Consider the following 24,499-nt stretch of genomic DNA (forward strand, 5'->3'; position numbering starts at 1 on the left):
GGACTCCTTCCCTGTGCAAGCCCAGGGCTTAGCGGAGAAGGAGCCCGCCCCAGAGGGCAGTGGCTCTTATCACAGATGCAGCCGCATGTGCTCTCTCTCTCCCCTGGGGGAATCTCCCATCCCTGTCAAAGACCCGCAGGCTTGCGTTCAGGAGAATCCCCAGGTAGTTCCTCCTCTATTCTGGTAGGCAAAGAATAGCTGGAGCACTCCACCCAGGCCACACAGCCTCACTTCAGGAAGCCTCTGGAGACCCAGAAAAGATGAGAATCAAAATTCAAAGAGCACCTGCTGGCGTTTAAGGCACAGCCCAGCCTTGTAATGCAGAGGTGGAGAGGCCAAATGACTCTCAGAGGAAAACACAGGAGACTGAGCTTTTGGGGGTCCTCAAACCCCAAAGTGAGAGTCTAGAAATAAACTCCACCACAGAGCACCGGTACCATCACCACCCCAAACAGGACCACTCCCGGGCACTGTGTCACGCAGGGAAAGGGTGATACCCAGGTAACGCGCACCTCGGCCCACCTCTCAGAACCCACCTGTGTCTGGTTCCGGGCCTCTGCTGTCAGCTGGCTCTGGCAAGCATATGTGTCTGTGCCCCTCAGGAGCTCACAGCCAACTCCATTCTGCCCAGGTACTTGAGTGGCTTCCCTGTGGCTCCAAGTCTTGTCTGGGAATGTCGGTTCCCATCCCTGTCTGTGCTCTGGTGGGTCTACCTATATGTCTGTCCACTTACATGTCTGCCTCCCACATGGGGAGATTCAGATCCCAGCGATGGTATATTTCTATGTACATGTCTGCAGCCCATACGTGGCCCACGCTGATGCATTCATGCATGTCTGTCCCCACACACGTCTGTGTCCCCGGGTAGTTTGCTCACCCCCATCATCCTACTGTGTCTGTCCTCATGTACATATGCATCCAGTTCCTCTATGTCTCTGCCCACGCAGCTGTAAACCTGAGCACACACGTGCACTCACGTCTCTGCCCCCATGGGTATCCCCCACAGGTGCCTGGGTAACCCACGTCTGTGCACCACCTGTTTTGAGGCAGGCAAGTGTGTTCACACAAGTTCTCACAGTGCCAGCCAAGAGTTTCGGGTGAGCTCAGCAACTCCCACTCCCAGAACTGCACCCAAGGCCACGAGCATGAGCACACTGCCACCTCCACAAAGTGTTCCAGAAAAACAGAAACCTGCCAGGGACAGTGAGGGAGGGGGCAGGGCCCCAGATACAGCAGAGCCTCACAGAAGTGAGGTCAGAGCTGTGCCAGGAACCACCCACCTCAAGTCACCTGAGCCCTACTGTGCCCACCCCCAACACTGGCCAGGGAAGGGGGGGGTGCATGCACCACCTGGGGTCTGTCTGCACTCACAGGAAACTGACCCAGTGCCTGCCAGCCTCCCAACCTACCCCCAACCCCCAGCGATGGAGGCTCTTCAGAAAGGAAGTGAGGACTTCCTCCTGTTTGTCTCTGAACCTCCTACAAGGCTGGCTCTAGACCCCAAACCCCAGGAGCCACAGGGCAACTAGGAGAGTCCCATGCTCAGTCCAAGCCAAGAAACCAAATGGGTTACTTCAGAAATCCACCAGCAGGAAACAAACAAACCTGGGAGTGGGTGGGGATGGGTGCAAGAGAACCTCCTCAGCGCCCCTGCTGCTCCCTGCCCTTGGAGCAGGGTAATAAGTAAGGGTGGGCATGGAGCTGGAACATTTCAGCACATTTGCTTGCTTGCATGGAACTGGATCTCTGCTGCCCTGGCAGTCTCGCAGCCTGTATTACTCATGTAGCAATTAATGGTGTGTAGCCTCTTGGCTTTCCACTATCACCAGTCCAGGACTGGTATCGAAACCCTGTATCAGTGAACTTTGTGTGTTTATGTCCTGTCTTCCCCCCAGAGGCTGAGCCTCCTGAGGACAGAATCCTCCAAATCTCCCCCACCCGCACACTCCAGGGGCATGGCCCAGTGCCCTGCCTGGCATTTAAGAGGTGCTCAGCCACTGGGTTCAGGTTGTTCTACCCAGAAGCTAAGGAGTTGGTGCCTGGGCCTCTGGCTGGGAGAGTAGCGATGCCCAGAATATTCCCGGGGCCATGAAGCTTTACTCCCATCTCTGACAACCCAAGAGACATGAAAGAGCTCCAACCATTCCGGCCACCTTCAGGAGCCGGGTGCTGCTGGTCTCCCATAGGCCACTCTCTCTCTGACAGGTCACTGCCCCTTCAGGAAAACCCTCTGAAACTGAAAAATGTACTCTCCTCGGAGACCCAGGCCTACAGAGGAAGAGGGCCAGGCTGGGCCAAGAATCAAAGCGTGTGCCCGCTGAGACTTCTGGACTCATCCTGGATCTGCGGGCCTCACGCCCCCTAGCGATGAGTCCCAGCACCCCATCACGGTCATGAAGCGGCTTCCCTCTCCCCAATCTCCCCCTAACTTCGCGGGGAACCCTAGCTCCTGGCCGTGCTCCCAGGTCTGGCAATGAAAAGTGGAATTGTCGCCAGCCCATGCCTACACCAAAACCAGGAAACTCGGGAGAGGGGGTAGCCCAAGGTCCAACACACAGAACCACACAGCAATTGCTCCCTGTGAGTCCCTCTTGCCTCCCAGCGACCAATACCGAGCTGGTGTTGGGTGAAGGCCCAGGACCTCACCTCCCCAGAGGATGGGGAGTTGGTGTCTGGAGCAGCCTCGGAATGGGGGGTGCCGGGGGATTCTGGATTTGCCCGCCCCTCGCCAGCCCTAGGCTGGGACACGTCTGTACCTGCCAGCCCGCGGCTCCGGGGGGCATCCGTGCTCCTACTGCAGGCGCGCTGCGCCCGGACTGCGGGCGCCGAGTCAGGCAGCGGCGGGGCGCGCCCGGCGCGGGCTCTGGCTCTGGCTCTGGCTCGCTCCTCCCAACTTCCCCAGCCCATGCGGGGGCAGAGGCGGCTCCGGAGGTGGGCAGGCCAGGCGGACCCGGCGAGGCCACGCGAGAGGGAGCCCGCACTCACCGGCAACGGTAGCTGAGCGTCCCGGCCCTTGCGCGCCGAGCTGCTGCCCCGCGCCCTGCGCCCCGCGTCCCCAGCGCCGAGGGGCGGATCCGGCCAGGCCGCCAATCACCGCGTCCGCCCCCGCCCGGACCGCGAGCCCCGGCCGCACCGCGAGGGGCGGGGGGCTCGGATTTAAAGACACACTCACCCCAGCCGCGGTCCCCGGGCGGGCGCGGGCCCCACCTTCCCCGGCCGCTCTTCCTCCCTCCGCGAGGAGGAAAAGTTTGGGGCGGGGGAGACTGCTCGGGAAGCCAGTTCCTCTTCCCTCGTCGCTAGTGCGGCTCCTTCTGGAAGACACCCAAACCCTACATCCAGCCTCCTGGCTGCGAGAGGCAGCAGCGCTCTGGGCGCCACACCCCGTCCCGGACGCCGGCTACCCGCGAGACCAGCTGGCCTGGCTTTCCTCGCCCCTCTCTGCTTTACAGGCAGACCGAGCCTCGGCGGGACCGAGCCCAGCACGTGGGCTCCAGGCTGGCCTCGCTGTGCTGTGCGACGGGAGCTAGAAGATAGTGCGCCCTGGACTTTTGCCTCCCAGGTGTCGAAGGGGAGCCCCTAAACAGCAGACTGTCCTCCCAAGCAGGGGCTCCTCCCACGCCCCGGGGTCCTAAGTAAACGCGCCCCTCGGCCCCCAGAGGCGAAAGGGGAACGGCAGAGCAGAGTTTTGGATGGAGAGGGGTCCCTCTGCCCCCACCCCATCATGCGGTTTCAGGCAGTGACCCGCACCATAGGCCTGCGCCCCACCACCCCTCACCCCACCCGCGCGGACTAGCGCTGCGTGCGTTCACTCCTCGCTGGCTGGTGCTTCCTCGCGGAGAGATGGGCTTTGTTGTGGTTGGTGAGTCACTTCCTCCCTCTCGCCGCTCCACACTCGGGAAATCCTTTCTCACCTGTTACCACGTGCCTCACCCCCGTTCGGGACGGTGCGGGATTTGGGCGAGCTGGGGTTGCCCCAGAATGAAGGCAGTGTAGGCACCACCTCTGTCAGGCTGGAGAGTGCTGGGCTGGGAGAGGGGAACACATTCCCCATGACCCCTAAGAATAACTGAAGACAAGAGAAATGACTCATTGTGGTGGTCTCACCATGTCCCCAGCACCTAGCTCTTAAGTGCTTCGCGATGTTGTAAGGTCAATACTTTTCTGATCCCTATTTTAATAAATGAGGAAACAGGCCCAGGGAAACTTGCTCTCAGCTCCATACCTCCTCCTGCGCCACCCAAAGCAGCAGAGAAAATCCGATAGTGGCCTTGGGAAACAGACCTGACCTTCAGAGTTCAGCAGAGCTAGGCTCAAAGTGGCTCACAATTTACTGGCTGTGTGGTCTGGGAAAAGTGATGTAAGTTCTCAGATTCCCAACTTCTGCATCCATAAGATGGCTTCATCCTCCTTCAAAGAGGTGTTGGAGAAGCCAGTGAGCTGGGCAAGTAATGTCCAGGCATCATGTGTGGCACACTGTAGGACTCCATCCTGGGCCACAGTTTCCTTCCTTCTTCTTCTTGCCACAGCCCCGTATCCCATCCTGCCCCCTGCCAGACTCCCCAACTGAAGCCTGCCATCCTGAGGATGCATTCCAGGATAATGCCCTCCTCTAGGTCAGGACTAAGGCAGGGGCAGGCATGTGTGTGAGCAGATGCAAAATACACATTTACATACATGTGCATGCATACGCACACATGTATACACATACATGCACATATATGTATGCCAACGCACATATATACATATATAAACATGCATATAGGTATGCGTGCAGATATATATACATACACAAACATAGCACATACACATATGCACATACACACATACAAATATACACACTTTGCTTCCCCTCACCTCACCCCCTGTCCGGCAGATGCTGGGATCCATGACTGTGTGCCTCTCTAGCTCCCAGAGAACAAAAGCTATGTCCTACCTGTGCCTGACCTGTCTTTTGGTCCACAGCACAGTGCCTGGCACGTCTTCATATGTTCATTTGTACTCACCACACACACAGTAGGTGTTCCTGTTGAACCAAGCAGAAAAGCCCAGGACAAAGATGTTCTCAGGAAAGCCTGCAGTCACAACCCTTCTGGCTCTAACAGCCTCAGGGTTCAGCTGGTAGGTAGGGGGCTGAGGGCTTGGAGGTTCCTCGGGGTCAGGCCACAGACTGCATCCAAACCACAGTGCCCAGCCTCACCAGCCCACCACCAGCCCCCGCAGAGGGCCTGCCAAGTCCCTACTCAGAATAGCAAGTCCTGCAGCCCTGGCCGTCTGCTGGCCATGGGGCTAGGAGAGTTCCTGCAACCACAAGAAAGATTCACAGTCAGATCTGCCCCGCCCTGGGCCTGGGAGGGGAACAAGGACTGAATGTTGAAGGCCACAGAGCAGCCCTGGGTACACCCAAGAGAAGGCACTCTGCTGTCTCCCCAGCCCCAGGCAGAAAGAAAGAATCAGTCGAGCCAGCTCTCACTTGAGCCCATTTGAGCGGCTCAAACTGCAGCAGAAGATTCCTGAGAAATCTGGAAGCTCAGAGCAGAAGCCCAAAATCCCCTGAGAAAAGATTCATGGGTCCCAGACCAGGATCTCAGGAAGGAGAGAAGTCGGGACTGACCCTCACTCACCCAGCACTCCACCAGCACTGCCAGCACCCACCTCCCACACACACAAGCGCCCAAGACACCATGTTATCATGCTTGTGTTGTTCGTATGTGAACTCATATTTGCAGGGATCCATGTTTGTGCAAGTGTCTAGTGGGAGCGAGTGTGGCTTTATGAGTGAGCATGGGTGTATGTGTGTTTACGTGTAGCACACACACAAAGCACCTGCCATAGTCCAAAACCAGACGAGTTGCTGCTGCAAAGAATGTAAGTAACCTGTTACTCACACCCCGACAGACTCGCCTGTGGCCGTCCACTGCCCCGTCAGCCCAAGCAAGGTGCTGGTGCTCTCAGGAGAGAGCTCGCAAGTTCAGTCCCTGGGCAGAAACATGAGCTGTGGGAACCCCAGATTCCCTCAAGAGAACGCTTAAACCAAAAATTATTTCCTGACAGGCACAAATGTCTCGCTGGAAAGCAGAGGAGCTGGATTCAAACCAGCAAAGATGAATCCTGATCAACGACGGGAAACAGGCCCTAGCTGCTCTTCTCTACTCCCCACTCCCCTGACATCTGCCACAGCTGGGGAACACTGGGCCTGAGGAGTGGACAACATCAGAACACGGGCTGGCCTGGCCTTGCTCCTTGTAACTGCATTATTGCCAAGAACAGGAATCATGTGCACCCTCCAGGGTGGGAGTTTTGGGGCCTACGATTTCCCCCTGAGCCCAGTGGTCTCTGAGCCTCAGGCAAACTCATCCCTGATGCCTGAGTCCCCACACAGACAGATCCCCTGTCTGCCATCTGCCCTTCCAGGCCCACTGCCCCATCTCCAGCACCCAGCACTCCCATTTTTTCGGCCCCCTTCTGTGTGCAATCCTAAAGACAAGGGCTTTAAGCAGGGCAGAGCTGGGCTTGCATCTAGCCACAGCAACTTTACCACCATGTGACCCCATGCTACAAGTTACCACATTGCTCCAAGTCTCCTCATTTGTAAAATGATGCGAAGAGCAGTTCTTGCTTCCTGGGAAAGTCTGGAGGATAAAAGGTGCTTGGCACTCAGCCAGTACTTACTGATGACAGCTGTTCCTGTCATTACTGTTGCCACCCAAGCTCACACTATGACCTAGCCCTGAACCTGCCAGGGCAGAGGGGTGTTTGGAGCCTGAGTTCAGGTTCCTCCTCCAGGCAATTTGCCTTGGACTCCTCCCTTATCTGCCCATGGGATCTCTGTCCACTCAGGACTCCTTCCCCTCCCTTCCCTGCCAGGCACTGGGACCCAAGCACCCCCGCCTGGCACAGGATACATGTTCGGTTATCGGCATCATACTATGGGCAGGATTATTCATTTAATTGGTTATACCCTTCTTTGGGTCTAAGCCTAAGGATTACATCCCCCAACTCCCAAATTCACACACAAGATTCAAACCTTTTTTTTACCAAGACTCAAAGTAAGAAATACATTTTACACCGGGGCCGGCTACACAGATATGTGAATGTGTGTTATTCACAAAAAACGCTTAGCCTTACTGCATTGGATGCATCCTGCTTCCTTCGACAGAGCCTCAGGCTGGAGTGCAGTGGCAGTGGCACAATCTCGGCTCACTGCTGCCTCCACCTCCTGGGTTCAAGCAATTCTCCTGCCTCAGCCTCCTGAGTAGCTAGAATTACAGGTTCCCGCCACCATGGCCAGCTAATTTTTGTATTTTTAGTAGAGACAGGGTTTCACCATGTTGGCCAGGCTGGTCTTGAACTCCTGACCTCAGGTGATCCACCTGCCTCGGCCGCCCAAAGTGTTGGGATTACAGGTGTGAGCCACTACGCACGGCCCTCTAATCTATCTTATTCTATTTCGTTTTGTTATTGCTGACTGCAGGGCACTACACTGATTTTGCCCGTGACCTGCAGTTTGTACATGCTGCACAGAACAATGAGATTCCTAAGAGCAGGCACCAGATCTTGCTCCCCTCCCTCCCCACAGGACCACTTAAAGGCCTGACTGAAGAGCACCCAGGACATGTGGCAGGAGGGTGATTCTAGCTCCAGAACGTTCTTCAGGTTCTACAGGGAGATGCTCCATCAGATCAAGAGAGAAAAGGGGGGAGGAATCCTGGCTCATTCATTCCACAAATATATTTCATTCATTTATTTAGTCAGTCAGGCAGGGTACTGTTTCTCACACCTGTAATCCCAGCACTTTGGGAGGCTGAGGCGGGTGGATCACCTGAGGTCAGGAGTTCGAGACCAGCCTGGCCAACATGGTGAAACCCCATCTCTACTAAAAATACAAAAAAATTAGCCAGGCATAGTGGCACGCCCCTGTAATCCCAGCTACCTGGCAGGCTGAGGCACGAGAATCGCTTGAAACTGGGAGGCAGAGGTTGCAGTGAGCTGAGATCATGCCACTGCACTCCAGCCGGGGCAACAGAATAAGACTCTGTCTCAATTAAAAAAAAAAAAAAAAAAAATTAGTCTGTCAACAAACATTTATGGAGCCCCTTCTATATTCCAAGACTGTTCTATCCCCTGAGAAGTGAATGAGGCAGACAAGTTCCTGCCTTCATGGAACTGACATTTTAGTGGGCTGGGAGGACAGTAAACAAGTACACAACAAAAAAAGAAGGATCATTTCTTCTGGCCCCTGCAGGGCTATCGGGGAGAGAGTGAGGGCCCATAGATAGACAGCTGGTCCCTGTCTGAGGGAGAGCTGCTCAAACATCCAAGCTCCATGTGGAAATGCTCTTTAAGTACCCACTATGTGCCTGACCCTGGGCTCAGGACACAGAGATGAGTAAAACCCTGCCCTGCCCTCGAGGTGCTCACAGACCTGTGGGAAAGGCAGATAAGTCTCAGATCATTTCAGAGCCCTGGGTTTCCTGCAGGGTCGGGGTGGGACCAGGGTGCTGGAGAAGCACGATTGGTGGCACACAGCAGGACAGGATGCAGGACCTTCCAGGTCAGCTCGGGGTGGGGAGACGTGGGTGCATTCAAGGGCCCTGCCATCTCTAGCAACATACGGAGGTTTGTTCTGGCTTCTGCATCAGACAGATGTGAGTTTTCATTTGGTTTCTGCCACTTAGCTGTGTGACCTCAGGCAAGTCACTTAATGTCTCTGAGTCTCAGTTTCCACATCTATAAAATGGGGATAGTCATACCTACCTTGATGAGTTTTGAGATCAAATGAACTAATAAATTTAAAATTCTTATCGAATAGCTGTCTGAGAGGAAGCTCATAATAGGAGTTGTGGTTATCAACATCAGAAGATTTCTCTCCAAGGCTTGGTCCTTCTGCCCACACCTCCTCGCTCCCTGAGCCAGCACTTGTACAGAGCCCCCTGGGGCATGCAGAGACTCTCCAACCCCTACTGCCATCAGAAAGGTGCTCCAAGTGGCCTTCTACTGGGTCTCGCTACAGAGTCCCCGGCTCTGGACACTGAGAAAGACGAGGGGTGGGAGAGGCTGCCAAACCCTGCAGCAGCAGGACCATCCATCCCTGAATAAACAGGCTGTCACCCCTTCCCTCCCACCCTCTCCCTCCTTTAAATAACTCAGATCTGGCCAGGCACAGTGGCTGGCGCCTGTAATCCCAGAACTTTGGGAGGCTGAGGCCGGTGGATCACCTGAGGTCAGGAGTTTGAGACCAGCCTGGCCAATGTGGTGAAATCCCATCTCTACTAAAAATACAAAAATTAGCCAGGCATGGTGGCAGGCGCCTGTAGTCCCAGCTACTGGGGAGGCTGAGGCAGGAGAATCACTTGAATCCAGGAGGTGGAGGTTGCAGTGAGCCGAGATCGCGTAATTACACTCCAGCCTAGGCGACAAGAGCGAAACTCCGTCTCAATAAATAAATAAATAAATAAATAAATAAATAAATAAATAACTCAGATCTGTTGCCCAGTTGTCTCCAGGCAACACCACTCCAGGCTCCCAAGGATGTCTAACTCCGACAGAGCCATTTATGAGGACGCTGCAGGGGAGGTGGGGGTGGGGAAAGGGTCAGGGATCTACGGAGGCTGGGCCTGACACAACCTCCCAGGGGCTTTCACGTGACGAGCTCCAAGGCTGACACTGCTGTAGGCTAGCGGACACTTGGAGGGGTTGCTTACCGGGCACATTCCAAAGGCTGAAGCCCATAGACTTGCTAGGAAGGTCCCAGACTCTGTGAAGCTTTGGGCACGAAGAAGCTGAAGCGGTGCCTTGGAAAGGCCAGGGTTCAGTTTCCTGCATGCCAGGCTCAGTGCCAACCCTCACTGGCTGTGTTATCCCAGCCAGGCCACCACTCTGAGTCTCAAAGAACCTGAGTGCTAGAAGACAGCTTTGCTGATGGGTGGGAAAGAGACATTCTCACACTTTTCTGTCAGTATCCATGCAAATGACAAGGACACAGGCCCTCTGCCTCAGCAATTCCATCCCTAGGACTTTCGCCTAAAAATGTGCTTGCATGTGTGCAAACTGACAACTGAACAAGGCTATTCATAGTTTGAGTGAGATGATGAAAGAGAAGATTGAAAAGTCTGTCAATAGAGAGGTGATTAGCTAAACTATGGAACATCCAAAATGAGGAACACCATGCAGCTATTTTAAAACCCAAGGCAGATGTATGTAGGCTGAGAAAAAATGCTTGCTGCAGTAAGGGGCAAGGTTCAGAGGTGGACATGGACGAGGATGGCCACAGTGGTGTTGACCATGACAGTGGGTGCTGGAGGCAGCCTCGGTATCTGTCTCTAGGGTGATGAATAAGTCACATGGATTCCAACCACAGAATCCTGTCCAACAGTTACACCCACCCAGGTGCACACACAGAAATATGCAGTGAGCTTGGAAACCCAGTATCCAGGGATAAGAGTAATAAATGTATAATACTATTGAGGCTGGACGAAGTGGTCATGCCTATAATCCCAGCACTTTGGGAGGCCAAGGCCAATGGATAACCCGAGGTCAGGAGTTCAAGACCAGCCTGGCTAACGTGGAGAAACCCCGTCTCTACTAAAAATACAAAAATTCCCTGGGCGTCGTGGTGCATGCCTGTAGTTCCAGCTACTTGGGAGGCTGAGGCAGGAGAATCACTTGAACCCAGGAGGCAGAGTTGCAGTTAGCTGAGATCACACCACTGCACTCCAGCCTGGGTGACAGAGTAAGACCCTGTGTCAAAAAATAAAATAAAATAATAAACCACGCTTACACTCATAGGCTTGTATACACACGGTCAACCTCTGGAAGGCTGTAGAACAGGCTGGAAAGAGGACTTAGTCCTAAAAGGGACTGGGGCCTGGGAGAGGGGATCAGACTGACGTCCCACTATCCTACTGTATAGTTGAGTTTTTTTACATCATGCATTTCTGACATTCTAATAATTAAGTCATTTGTCATTTTAATTTGGAATGTTCTTACATATGCACAAATGTAGAGAAGAGTAAAATCGATTCTATATACCCATTGTCCAGATATGACAGTTATCAAGATTTTGCCACACTTGCTTCATCTACTGTTTTCCATTTCCTTGTTGGAGTGTTTTAAAGCAGCCCCCAAATATCACACCATTCACTCCTCCTTCCATCAGAATACAACAGACATAACAAATGCAATTTAAAGAAACAGAGTCAGGGTCGGGCATGGTGGTTCATGCCTGTAATCCCAGTACTTTGGGATGCCGAGGCGGGCAGATCACCTGAGGTCAGGAGTTTGAGACCAGCCTGGCCAACATGGTGAAACCGTGTTCCTACTAAAAATACAAAAATTAACCAGGCGTGGCGGCAGGCACCTGTAGTCCTAGCTACTCGGGAGGCTGAGGCAGGAGAATCGCTTGAACCTGGGGGCCAGAGGTTGCAGTGAGTCAAGATTACGCCACTGCACTCCAGCCTGGGTGACAGAGTGAGACTCTGTCTCAAAAAAAAAAAAAAAAAAAAGAAAAAGAAAAAAGAAACAGTCTGAGAAGCAAGTCAGTGCACCCTGCCAGACCTGGAGCAGCCCTGTACTAAGCCCCCTTGCCTCTGCTTGACTATTCCCAGCAATGAGGAATCACAACCTGACTCAGTCTCCTTCCTTGTGGTGCTGACTGAGATCTAGGCTTCTCAGAAGGCACAGACACCAGCCAGTCCACCCACCCTTTGCATCTTGCAGGCACCCAGCAGCAGGCAGGGGTGGCGCAGGGGAACCCAGTCCAGCTTATCGGCCTGCTCACCTCTACGGCAAACTCAGAAGCATAATGTATGCAATGCACATTCACTTCAACTAGCAGACGCGGAAGCTCCGCTGGCTTGGAAGGCCCCTCCAGACACCTCCAGACAATCCGAGACAGGCATTCACGGTCCGGCAGTTCGGAGTAAACAGTTGTTCCCCAGCCTGCCTGTGTATGCATTTGAATCACTGGCAGAGGGGTTACACGACAGACTCCCAGGCTCCGCCCAGCCCTCCTCAGCCAGAATCTCCAGAGCTGAGCCTAGGAAAGCCCGCTAGGAGGGTTTAAGGCCATGGTAGAGTGTTTCACATTTGAGAATCCATGTTCCAAGGGACTCCGAGGTTTTCCTCTGGCTGACAGGCCAATCTGACCCTTAGCCGCCTGCCAGCCTGGGGGGTGAGATGTACCCAACTCCAGCTGGCAGGGGGCCCAGCAATGTCAGCTCCTCTTAAGGGTGTGCTGGCCAAGGCTCAGAAGGGACACATGCAGCCCTAAATCCAAGGTGCCTTCCACGGCTAGAGGTAATGGATTCAGAGATGGTACTGTGCCCCCTCCACTGTGGGTAGATAAAGGCAAGCTTTAAAGCCAGGCTGCCGGATTTAAATCCCAGCTCTGTCCCTTACCAGCTGTGTGCCCCGAGTCTCAGTCTCTTCATCTATATAGGCCATAATAAGAGTCCTGCCTCAGGAGAATCGCTTGAACCTGAGAGGCAGAGGTTGCAATGAGCCAAGATCACACCACTGCACTCCAGCCTGGGCGACAGAGTGAGACTCTATCTCAAAAAAAAATACACACACACACATACACATACACACACACACAAAGAGTCCTGCCTCATGGGCTAGGGTGAGGCTGCTGTGCTCTGCCCACTACACCCCATCCATAAGAAGTCCTGGGCAGGGGCTCCTTGTGGGGCAAAGGCAGGGAATGGGGGCTCCACACTTGGGTTCTAGGGAAAGAAAGTTTCCTTAAAAACCTTGCCTGGTGACCAGGTGCGGTGGCTCAAGCCTGTAATCCCAGCACTTTGGGAGGCCGAGCTGGATGGATCACCTGAGGTCAGGAGTTCGAGCCCATCCTGGCCAATGTGGTGAAACCTCGTCTCTATTAAAAATACAAAAATTAGCTGGGTGTGGTCGTGGGCACCTGTAATCTCAGATACCCAGGAAGCTGACTGAGGCAGGAGAATCACTTGAATCCAGGAGGTGGAGGTTGCAGTGGGCCGAGATCTCGCCATTGTACTCCAGCCTGGACGACAAGAGCGAAACTACATCTCAAAAAAAAAAACCTTGCTTGGTGGACTGCACCTGCCTTCTTCCTAGTAAGACAGGCAACTACTCTGACAGAGGGAAGCCCAGGGGCCAGGCTCCATAAGGGCCATCACGACAGGTCAAGGACCCTGACCAGGCTTCTGGAAACCAGAATCCTCGTCTCATTCCTGCCTCCCCATGTTTACACTGGGAAAGCCAAGGAGCCTCTCAGCCTCAGTCTCCTCATCTGTAAAATGGGATAAATAACCCCTGCCTTGTGCGTTATCACAAGGTACTGTCCTCAGACCCCATCAGTGGGAGGCAGCGGGGGCGGGGGGGAGCGGGTAAACTGCCCATTTGATGGCAGGTGGCGAACTTCCGATAACTCAGGGACATTGTCACAATGAGCCCCAGGGCACTCCTTCCATGAAAATCAGGGCGGGGAGCTCATAGTGAGGAGTTAATCTAACTGCCCACCTCATCCAAGAATCCCCTCCATGCACTCCTGTCCTGTCCTGGGTGTGTTCTGAGTGCTGGCTACTGTGTCAGAATCACAATCTCACTCCTCACAAAACCCCTAGAGCAAATTCCATTGCTATCCTCATTTTATAAATGAAGAAATTGAGGCACACAGCAATTGAGGAACTTGCTCAATGTCCCCCAGCCCTCTCTGACTCCACAGCTCTTGTGTTGGGCTACTAAACTGCTGCCTGACTTGAATCCTCCCAGTGACAGGGATCTCACTCCTTCAGAGGCCATCCGCTTCTGAGATGTGTGCTAGGTGTTAGGATGTCCTTCACCTTTCTCCACACGTGAACCCGACATCCACTTCTCAGTGGCTCCCCTCACTCTCCAGCTAGTCTTTTACTTCCCCTTGCCTCCCACCCCCCACCTCCGCCACTGGGACTACCAGAGCATAGGTACCTCCTCCCAGGGGGCTGCCTCTCAAATATTTGAGAAACACCATCTCATACCCCGACCCCCAGGCTTCTCCAGCTAAACATCCAAGGACTTTCAAAGGCTGGTGGGAACCTCTAGGACCAGAATAGGCCTTAATTGTGATTCTACCTCCAGCTCCCCAGGGGGCCTCTTTCCCAGGGGGGTCAAGAAGAGAATGAAACCCTGCTTTCTCTCAACACTCAACACCTCCCATACCCCCCAGAAGCTGGTCTCCTGGCTCTGACTTCACACCTACCTGACGTTTGACACTTAGAGACCTGTGGACAAGTCCCTTTCTGCACCCACTAGGCCCACCCGTCAGAAGTTGTCCCCAACTTCAAGTCTCTGAAGAGGGTGCAGGAGTGGGCTGCTGCTGGCAGGAGGAAGCGAAATCGTTAAAATGCCCACTGTTTCCTTACAGGGAGAGAGGGCGAGTCCAGGATGGTGGGCTGGGGTGGCTGTGGAAGGAAGGAAAGGGCCCACGCAGGGGACTCTCGGAGCCCTGGCAGCATCCCGGAGGTGAACTTGCTAAGCCTGCCTGCCCCGGGGCCCTTGCTTTCTCCCCTCAAATTCTTGCCCCTTCTCCCCAGAGTGTTCCACATTGTCTCACGTTCTCTTACAACTTCCCCCACGCTTCTCAAGGAGGGCATCTGCCATCTCCAAAAACCACTATTTTAAAAGCCTCGGTGATTGTTTAATGGGTAAGGAGTTCCAGCCTGAGAAGATGTAAAGGTTCTGGAGACGGATGGTGCTGATGGTTGCACAGTTACAAGGATGTACTTAATGCCACTGTAGTGTTTAATTAAAAATCGTTAAAATGGCCGGGCACGGTGGCTCACACCTGTAATCCTGACACTTTGGGAAGCCGAAGTGGGCAGATCATCAGGTCAGGAGTTAGAGACCAGCCTGGCCAACATGGTGAAACCCCGTCTCTACTAAAAATACAAAAATTAGCCAGGCATGGTGGCGGGCGCCTATAATCTCAAGTACTCAGAGGCTGAGAAAGGAGAATCGCTTGAACCCAGGAGACAGAGGTTGCAGTGAGCCAAGATAGTGCCACTACACTCCAGCCTGAGCGACAGAGTGAGACTCTGCCTCAAAAAGCAAAAGAAAAAACAAAAGATTAAAATGGCAAACTTTATGTTATGTATATTTTACCACAATTTTTTTTAAAGATAACCCACCAAATGCAAGAAAATAATTGTCCTCCTCCAACAAAAGGCCTCCCCACAAAGTCCCAAGGGTGCCTGAGGGCCGGTTCTGAATCAGGAAGACCAGCATGTGGAGGAGGTGGAGACCCTGGAGGTCTCAAAGCCCCTCTCCCCTCCAGCCTCCCCAGTAACAGCCCTGGGGCATGGGGCAGGATCAGAACAGTAAAGGGCAAGAGACTCCCAGTCCAAACCCCACTCAGAAGAGCAGAGCTAAAAGGAGCCAGAGAGGAAGTACCTGGCCCAAAGTTAACAGCAAGTTAACCATGAAACTGGGGCCTCAGAGGGTAAATGTCTGTGGGACCCTGGCAGGCGTTCAAAACAGAAGACCAGGACCTTTCTCCCTGCTGTCCTCCATCCTGAGGAGGGACCAGCCTAATCCAGCGAGCCCCCTCAAGCTCTTCATTCACCTGTGAGTTCTGCATTCTGCCTGTGCAGCCTTGGCACATGGAGGCTTTACCCCTCCCTGAGTGGCAGCGTGATGTCTTGGAGGGTGTCAGGCTTTGGAGTCAGACTGGCCCGCCTGAGTCCTGACTCCATTCTATAAATATGTTTCTTAGACTCAGGCCCCTCACCTGTAAAACTAACATAATCACGCCTAATTGGCGGGGTTATTTTGAGGATGACGGCAAATGACATAATACCTATGGAGGACCTGATATATAGTAGGTGCTCAGTAAATATTCATTCTCTCCTCCTCCCTCTCTGGAACCCAGATCCTCTGCCTTCTGCAGAGTCAGCAGCACCAGTGTCAGCCACTAACTGCCTGAGTAACCAGGGATAAGTCTATTCCCTTCTCTGGGCCTCAGTTTCCCCACCTGTAAAATGGAAGAGAACCAGGGGAACTTTCACCAGCATATATAAGCTGCTTAAAAGTGTATGTAGAGGCCGGGCATGGTGGCTCACTCCTGTAATCCCAGCACTTTGGAAGGCCAAGATGGGTGGATCTCCTGAGGCCAGGAGTTGGAGACCAGCCTGGCCAACATGGTGAAACCCCACCTCCACTAAAAGTACAAAAAATTAGCCAGGCATGGTGGTATGTGCCTGTAATCCCAGCTGCTTGGGAGGCTGAGGCAGGAGAATAGCTTGAATCTGGGAGGTGGAGGCTATAATGAGCCGAGACTGCACCACTGCACTCCAGCCTGGGCGACAGAGCGAGACTCCATCTTAAAAAAAAAAAAAAAAAAAAAAAAAAAGGAGGTACAGTTTTAGCCTGGAATACCCCAGCAACTGAAATGAGTGAATTGCCGATACAAAGCAACATCATGGATGAACATCACAAAACTAATGATGAATGAAAGAAGCCAGGCCAGGCACAGTGGCTCATGCCTGTAATACCAGTACTTTGGGAGACTGAGGCGGACGGATCACCTGAGGTCAGGAGTTCAAGATCAGCCTGGCCAACATGATAAAACCCCATCTCAACTAAAAATACAAAAAAATTAGCTGGGTGTGGTGGCACATGCCTGTAATCCCAGCTACTCAGGGGGCTGAGGTGGAAGAATTGCTTGAACCCGGGAGGTAGAGGTTGCAATGAGCCGATATCATGCCACTGCACTCCAGCCTAGGCAACAAGAGTGAAACACTGTCTCAGAAAAAAGAAAAAAACAAAACAAAACAACAACAACAAAAAAAAAAAAAACAAGGAAAAAGCCAGATACAAACAAGAATACAGCATAAGATTTCATCACTTATATAAAGTCCAGGGACAGGCAAAATTAGCCTATGACAATCATCAAGGCCAGAAGAGCAGCCCATGGGTGAGTGGCGACACTGACTGGGAGGGACCTGAGGGAACCTGCTGGGGTGCTATAGCTTGATCTGGATAGGGGTTATGCGGACAAATGCATGTGTGAAAACTCATCAAGTTGTAACTTTAGGATTAGTACATTTTACTGTATGTGTATCTTCATCATCCCCTTCACCTACTAAGTTCAACCTCACTTCTTTCCACACCAATCAAGTGTGGTCTGTCCTCAGGGTCTTTGCACTAGTTCATACGTCTTCCTAGAAGGCTCCCCATCCAGATCTTCCTTTCTTCCAGTTAGGTGTTTGCTTAAATGTCGCCTCCTTGGAGAGGCCTCCCCTGTCCCCACATCTGAAGCAGCCATTCAGTTCCTCCCTACTGCATCCCCCTATTGTAATTCTCAGACAGCACCTGTAGTCCTTATCTGATGTTTTCCTGGTTTTGTTTGCCTGTTTGTTTATTGTCTGTCTCCCTCCACTAGGATATTAGCTCCATGACAGCAGGAATGTATCCATCTGGGTTTAAATCTTGGCTTCACCTAGAGCAATGTCTGGCACACAGTGGGTACTAAATTAATATTATTAACTAGATATTAGTGTCTAGAGCAGGTAGAATTAAGTCTGGAGACTTTACAGTCCTCTCACCACCTCTTCTCCTCCAGGTGGTGAGTAGAGAATAAAGTCATAATTCTACCTGCTCTACCTGTTCATTTTTTGTTTTTTGATTCACCCCACAAACATTCCAGAGAGACCTACAATATGTTGGGTGCAACCTGAACTCTCCAGGAGTTCCCCATGGGGTAGAGGAAAAAGACCCACGCCAGATCTTTCTAGTGGAGTGTGAGTGATGGACAATGGGGCATGTGTCCAGGCCTGGGGGAATGCCCAGAGTGAGTGGCTGGCTCAGTCTCCCAGTTCCCAGGGCTGGGAGCCCACAAGGGCTCCTGGGTGTGGCCATGGATGTAGCCAAGTAACAGGAAAGCCTGTGCCTTGGCAGCAAGCCATCCCCTTCTAAAAAGCCAGAGAGCTCAGCCAAGGCCAGCCACTGTCCCCGCCTGCAGGCCCAATCACCTGCTGCCATGGCAACTTGTCTTGCCAAGCCAATGGCACTGGGCACAGGAGGCACAGTGCCAGGGGGCACAAGGCATCTGCCAGGCTCCCTTGTTCTGGCAAGGGAGGCACCTTGGCCAGCTCACGCCACAGCTGGGAGAGTTGTGTGTTGTTCCTGCATATGTGTGTGCATGCCCTGCACAAGCATGCACAATTGTGCCCAGTGCAACAGTGGGCAGCCTCTCCCCAGCTGAGACTGGGCTTCCAGTAGGGGTAAAGAATTGTTCAGTGATAAAAGCTCCCATTTACTGAGCATTGATTACATGCCAGGCACCAGAAAAAGTACTCTTCATGTATTTCCTCATTCAAGTCTCACAACAATCCTATGAGGCAGGTAGTATTACCACTTTACAGGGGAGGCATAGGTTAGTTAAGCAATTCGCCTAAGCCTCACAATGAGGAAGCCCCAGAGCCAAGATTAGAACCCAGGCATGGGGCTCCAAAGCCTTAATGTTAACTTCCAGGAGCAGTCTCTCCACAGGTTAGATCAGGTCTCTGGCTTGAGTTGCCCCTAGTCCCCTTGCAGCACATGCAGGTAGACAATCGTGATGCCAAGCTGAGGGTGGGGGCTCACACCTCTAGTCCCAGCACTATGGGAGGCTGAGGTGGGAAGATCGCTTAAGGTCAGGAGTTCGAGCCCAGCCTGGGCAACATGGTGAAACTCCATCTCTACAAATAATATGAAAATATGCCAGGCATGATGGCACATGCCTGTAGTCCCAGCTACTCAGGAGGCTGAGGTGGGAGGATGGCTTGAGCTAGGGAGGTTGAGGCTGCAATTAGTCATGATTGTGCCATTGCACTCCAGCCTGGGTGACAGAGCAAGACCCTGCCTCAAAAATAAAAACAAAAACAAAAAACAGAAAAAATCACAATGCCAAGTCGTAAATCTCAAAAAAGTAAGTGCCAAGGGATCTCTGGGACTGAAGACATATCTGCCATGTGGATCTCAAGTGGGGGCCCCAGGATTTGCATAGGAGCTGTTCCAAAATCTGAGGACTGCCGTGGGTACCCATCTCCAGAGGTGAAGCTCTGGTTTGGGAGGCCACCTGCTGGACAGATGGCAGCAGGACAACCTTGGCAGCTGGGTCTCCACGCCTCTCCTTCATACGTGTTTCCTGGGTGCCCACTGTGTGCCTGGCACCATGCTAGGCACGGGAGAGGCAGAGCAACACAGACAGTAAACCAGACAGCCCTGTGGAGCTTGCAGTCTGGTGAGGGTGGCAGACATTAACCCATAGCTCTAGAAATAAAGGCATAATTCCAGCTGACAGTAAGTACTCGGGGTGCTCTTAGGGAGTGTGACAGGGGGTCATGGGGAAGGCCTCTTCAAGGAGGTCATCCTTAAGCTAAGACTTGAAGGCTAATTAGATGTGTGCCAGGCAAAGAGTGGGAGAAAGGGCATTCCAGCCAGAGGGGACAGCAGGGGCAAAGGCCCTACAATGGGAACACCCACATCACACTCCAGAAGCGGAAAGAAGGCTGCTGCAACTGCACAGCAATGAGCCCAGAGGGCTGAGGCCCGCCGGCCGGGGTTCTGGAGCTTGCATTTTCTTTTCTTTTTTTTTGAGACGGAGTTTCGCTCTTGTTGCCCAGGCTGGAGTGCAGTGGCACAATCTCAGCTCACTGCAACCTCTGCCTCCCGGGTTCAAGCGATTCTTCTGCCTCAGCCTTCTGAGTAACTGGGATTACTACTCCCGAGTAGCAGGCATGCACCACCATGCCCAGCTAATTTTGTATTTATAGTGGAGACTGGGTTTCTCCATGTTGGTCAGGCTCGTCTTGAACTTCCAACCTCAGGTGATATGCCCACCTTGGCCTCCCAAAGTGCTGGGATTACAGGCGTGTGCCACCTGGCCCGGCCTGGAGCTTGTATTTTGTCCTACAGGCAATGGGAGGCACTGAAGGTGTCAATGAGGGGAGTGATGCCATCCCATCTAGCGCAGTAGCTCCTGAGAGGAGTGGATTCTGGAGGGCCAGGGTGGAGGCAGGGAGGCCCCTGCAGTTGTCCAGGAGAGAGATGATGGTGGCTGGGACCAGGTGATGACAGAGGAGATGGGGAGGAGCAGGTGGATTCTAGAGAGCCATTTTGGAAGCGGGATCCACAGGGCTGGTTTGGGGTTGGATGTTGTGGTGTTGGGGGAGGAAGGAATCAGCAACCAGGGGCTTGGCTGCAGAGAGAACGCTGGAGAAGGCACAGAGGAGTTCAGTCTTGATGAGTGGAGCCAGAGATGACTATGAGGGAGCCCACGGGAGACGCACAGGTGGGCTGGTGGGTGCAGGGGTCCAGAGCTGTGAGGACTGGTCTGAGGTAGACAAAGGCCGGGCACCATGGGCATTGGTGGGTTTTAAGCCCCAGGACGGGTGAGGGTCTCTAGGAGAGGCAGGTAGTGGCAGGGGAGAGGAGAAGTCCAAGCACAGCCTTGGAGGGCGGGCCCAGGGGAGGGGAGGCCTGGGGCAGGGGGAAGAGGCTCAGAAGACAAAGAGAACTGAGGAGGGGCCCAGACGGCAGAAGGGAAGCTTAGCTGCACAAAAGCTAAGAGGTGGGGAGCATTTCAACCGTGTCAAAGGCTGCTGTGCGGCCAGGCAGGGCTGGAGCCAATTTGGTAACACGGAATCTCTCTTATACAACCCAAGCCAGGGCAGACGCCATGGTGGGTGGAGGCAGGAGGCAAACAATGGAACGGGGTGAAGGGTGACCGCGAAGCGGGTAGTGTAGGGAGACGGCACCACGGACAGCTTGGCTGTGGAGAAGATGCGGCAGCTGTAGAGGAGAGGGCTGGCTGTGAAGACGAGGGCACAGGGCAGAGTGGCGGGCACCTGTGGGGTGGCGGGGGGGGTGGGAGTGGGAGGGGGAACGCAGGACAGGCAGGGCTTCGAGCTTTCCAGCCTCTGTTCCTTCCACTTTCACCTCGTGTCTGCAGTTACCCCATAATAACCACCCCTAACTCAGATGAGGACAGCTGAGTCCCAGAGAAGATCCCAACGTCACAAGGAGGGCTCTGCCTAAGCTGGCTCCGCACACAGCAGGCTGTTTGGAGTCTGCCAAGACTCATGCAGAGGGCATGTGGGCCCCTTGACCAAATCTGGACGTCCTTCCCTCCCTGCCAGGTTGGCACTGCCCAGCCCCAGCAATCCCCCATCCCCACCCATCCGGGGCAGTGCCACAGAGGACAGCAGACAGACCAGGCACAGCCAGAGAGATCCATTTTGAAGGGGCTTGACCCTCCTACTGTTGGGGGAGGGAGCTTCTAAAGGAAAAGAACACAAAAATACAAATGCAAAAATTAGGTCCCGGCCTTGCAAGGGTCTGAAACTTAAGCTTCAATTAGCCTCAGGGTAACTCCGCCTCTGACTGCAGTGACCTTGAACAAGTGACTTCACCTCTCCGAGCCCCAGTTCCACATCTGAAAAGGCAGCCGTCAGTATAGTGCCAGCGGGAGGGCTAACTGAGGCAACTGTGCAAAATGTTTATAACAAGGCAGCGTCCCAGTGAGCGCTGGACAAACGGTGGCAGTGGCTCTTATAAACTGGGCTCCTTGGGACTTGGAGTGGGGCGGGGTGGGGGAAGGGTGAAGCAGTGGGTAGGCGGATGGCGGGGGATAAAGGTGGGGGAGCCGCTCTCTTCCTGAGCCCAGGAGCAGCAGTAACCCCTTGTTTAGCAGTGCAGCACCGTGATAAGGCGGTGATGGTGTGCGGAGCCCATCCCGCCTCTCCTGCCCACGCACTAGGCCCAGCCTGGCACCAAATGGGGGCTACCTGCGTTTGGTGGCGCCCCACAATTTACCAACCAGGCACATCCCACCCTTCCCACCAGCAGCAAGAGAATGAGGCCACTGGACAGAAACCCAGCGAGGGGACGGGACAGATGGGAGGGGACACACCCTGCTGTGGGCAAAGCCCTGGGTAACCCCTACCCCGCCCGGCCACAGGGCCGGGGCGGGAGCTCGCGCCGGAGCGTCTCTGTCTCGCTAGGCTCGTGTCCCGGCCCCGGCGGCGGGACCCGCAGTGCGGGGAACAAGGGAGAGGGGCGGGTCCCCCTTGGCGGCGACTAAGCTCCCCGCCCGGCGGGAACACTCACCGCCGCCTCCGGCCTCGGTCCTCTCGCTCCGCAGCCCGTCTGCTAGCAGGCTGACTCACCCGGTTCGCCCTCCGCGCGCTTTCCCACGGGGGCGGGCGCCTGGGCCTCCGCCTCCAGCCCCGCGGGCCGGCCAGGCGCGCTCACCTCACCGGGCTCCGTCGGTTCTGCCATGGCTGGGGCCTCCGCTGGGCGCCTTGGCTGTGCCAGGCGCCCGGCCAGGAGCGGCGGGGCGGGCGGGGCAAGCGGGGCTGGGCCCTGCGTCGCACAGACCACTATGCCTCTTGGCTGCAAACAAGAACGCGAAGCTAGAGACAGGGAGGCACGCCGACTCCAAGTCCAGTGCTCTTTTCCTCTGCCTCGGCCTCCTCCTGCTGACAGCAATCAAGAAAAGTACCCTTTCCAGCCTCATTTATTAAGCACCTATTACGTACACCGGGCACTGAGTGAAAGGGTCCGGAGGGGCCTTCTGTCTGTCCCCTGAAAGCTCACAGCCCAAGAGAAGGTGGATAACACGGAACTTGGTGTGAGGACCTTGAGAGAGGCTGACTGGGCTAGAGAAATCCTCCAGGCTGGCTTCCTGGAGGAGGAGGCCTAAAGAATTAAGAAACTTTTTTTTTTTTTTTTTGAGACGGAGTCTCCCTCTGTAGCCCAGGCTGGAGAGCAGTGGCAAGATCTCGGCTCACTGCAACCACTGCCTCCCGGGTTCAAGCGATTCTCCTTCCTCAGTCTTCTTGGTAGCTAGGATTACAGACGTCCGCCACCACGCTCAGCTAATTATTGTATTTTTAGTAGAGACTAGGTTTCACCATGTTGGCCAGGCTGGTCTCGAACTCCCGGGCTCAAACAATCTGCCTGCCTCAGCCTCTCAAAGGGCTGGGATTACAGTCATGAGCCACCACACCCAGCCAACGTTTATTTTTAAATGGTAGTGGAGAGGATGCTTTATGGCCTGGAAAGATGTTCAGGTTTCATAAAAGAAGTAGTTTACAGAACGGTTCACATGGTGTGATTCTTCTAAGTGCACATAAATGCATGTGCACATCAATACCTAAGTGCAGGGGGCAGGAAGAATGTACCCCCAAAAGATTAACCATGGTTATATCTAGATCACGGGGTTACAGGGGATTTTTCTCTTCCTGTATATACCATTATATAGTCTGCACTTTTTCTACAGCGAATAGGCATGCATTTTGTGTTTAAAAAGCACAATACAGGACGGGCACGGTGGCTCATGCCTGTAACCCCAGCACTTTGGGAGGCCAAGGTGGGTGGATCACCTGAGATCAGGAGTTCGAGACCCTGCTGAGCAACATGGTGAAACCCCATCTCTACTAAAAATACAAAAATTAGACGGGCTTGGTGGTGGGCGCCTGTAATCCCAGCCACTAGGTGAGGCAGGAGAATCACTTGAACCTGGGAGGCAGAGGTTGCAGTGAGCCGAGATCATGCCATTGTCCTCCAGCCTGGGCAACAAGAGCGAAACTCCATCTCAAAAAAAAAAAAAAGCTGGGTGCGGTGGCTTATGCCTGTAATCCCAGCACTTTGGGAGGCCGAGGCTGACAGATCACAAGGTCAGGAGATCGAGACCATCCTGGCTAACAGGGTGAAACCCCGTCTCTACTAAAAACAATACAAAAAATTAGCCGGGCGTGGTGTGGGTGCCTGTGGTCCGGAGGCTGAGGCAGGAGAATGGCGTGAGCCTGGGAGGCAGAGCTTGCAGTGAGCTGAGATTGCTCCATTGCACCTCCAGGCTGGGCGCAGAGGAAGACTCCGTCTCAAAAAAAAAACAAAAAACAAAAAACAAAAACAAACAAACAAAAAAAACAAGGCACAGTATGGCCGGGTGCCCTGGCTCACATCTGTAATCCCAGCAGTTTGGGAGGTCGAGGCAGGTGGATCACCTGAGGTCAGGAGTTCGAGACCAGCCTGGCCAACATGGAGAAACCCTGTCTCACTAAAAATACAAAAATTAGCTGGGTGTGGTGGCAGGTGCCTGTAATCCCAGCCACTTGGGAGGCTGAGGCAGGAGAATTGGTTGAACTCAGGAAGTGGAGTTTGCAGTGAGCCGAGACCTCGTCATTGCCCTCCAGCCTGGGCAACAAGAGTGAAACTTCATCTCAAAACAAAACAAAACAAAACAAAAAAAGCACAATAGCACAATAAATAAGAACTAAGCAGGCAGGGGAGGGAGAGCAGGGAGTGGAGTGTGTGGGAATTGGCTGCACTTCATCAAAGAGTAGGTAGAGGAGAGGGAGAAGAAGCTGTGCAGGCCTTGAATGTTAGGAGACACTTCCACCCCCTGGCCTCAGAGTTCCACCAAACACAAGACAGTCGAGTGTGGAGACAGGGCTAGGAATCATCCTAGATGTGGAAACGGAGGCTCAACAAGGTCATG

The 24,499-nt window shown here is 53.7% G+C and overlaps 1 protein-coding gene across 4 annotated transcripts in view; it reads right to left on the reverse strand.

Moving 5' to 3' along the window:
• PALD1 (phosphatase domain containing paladin 1) overlaps positions 1-22,304 on the reverse strand; it is a 109,360-nt gene extending 87,056 nt beyond the window's left edge. For 2 of the 4 annotated variants that reach the window (XM_007963160.3, XM_038009106.2), the window contains exon 1: positions 2,757-3,051. The gene's annotated coding sequence lies outside the window, so the exon portion shown is untranslated. Of the gene's footprint in view, positions 1-2,756; positions 3,052-3,172; positions 3,260-22,104 lie in introns of those variants that run through there. The other 2 variants (XM_007963163.3, XM_007963162.3) reach the window with 2 other exon arrangements.
• Between the last annotated feature and the right edge of the window lie 2,195 nt (positions 22,305-24,499).

The sequence above is a fragment of the Chlorocebus sabaeus genome, chromosome 9 (genome assembly GCF_047675955.1).
Source record: "Chlorocebus sabaeus isolate Y175 chromosome 9, mChlSab1.0.hap1, whole genome shotgun sequence".
NCBI classification, from domain to species: domain Eukaryota; kingdom Metazoa; phylum Chordata; class Mammalia; order Primates; family Cercopithecidae; genus Chlorocebus; species Chlorocebus sabaeus.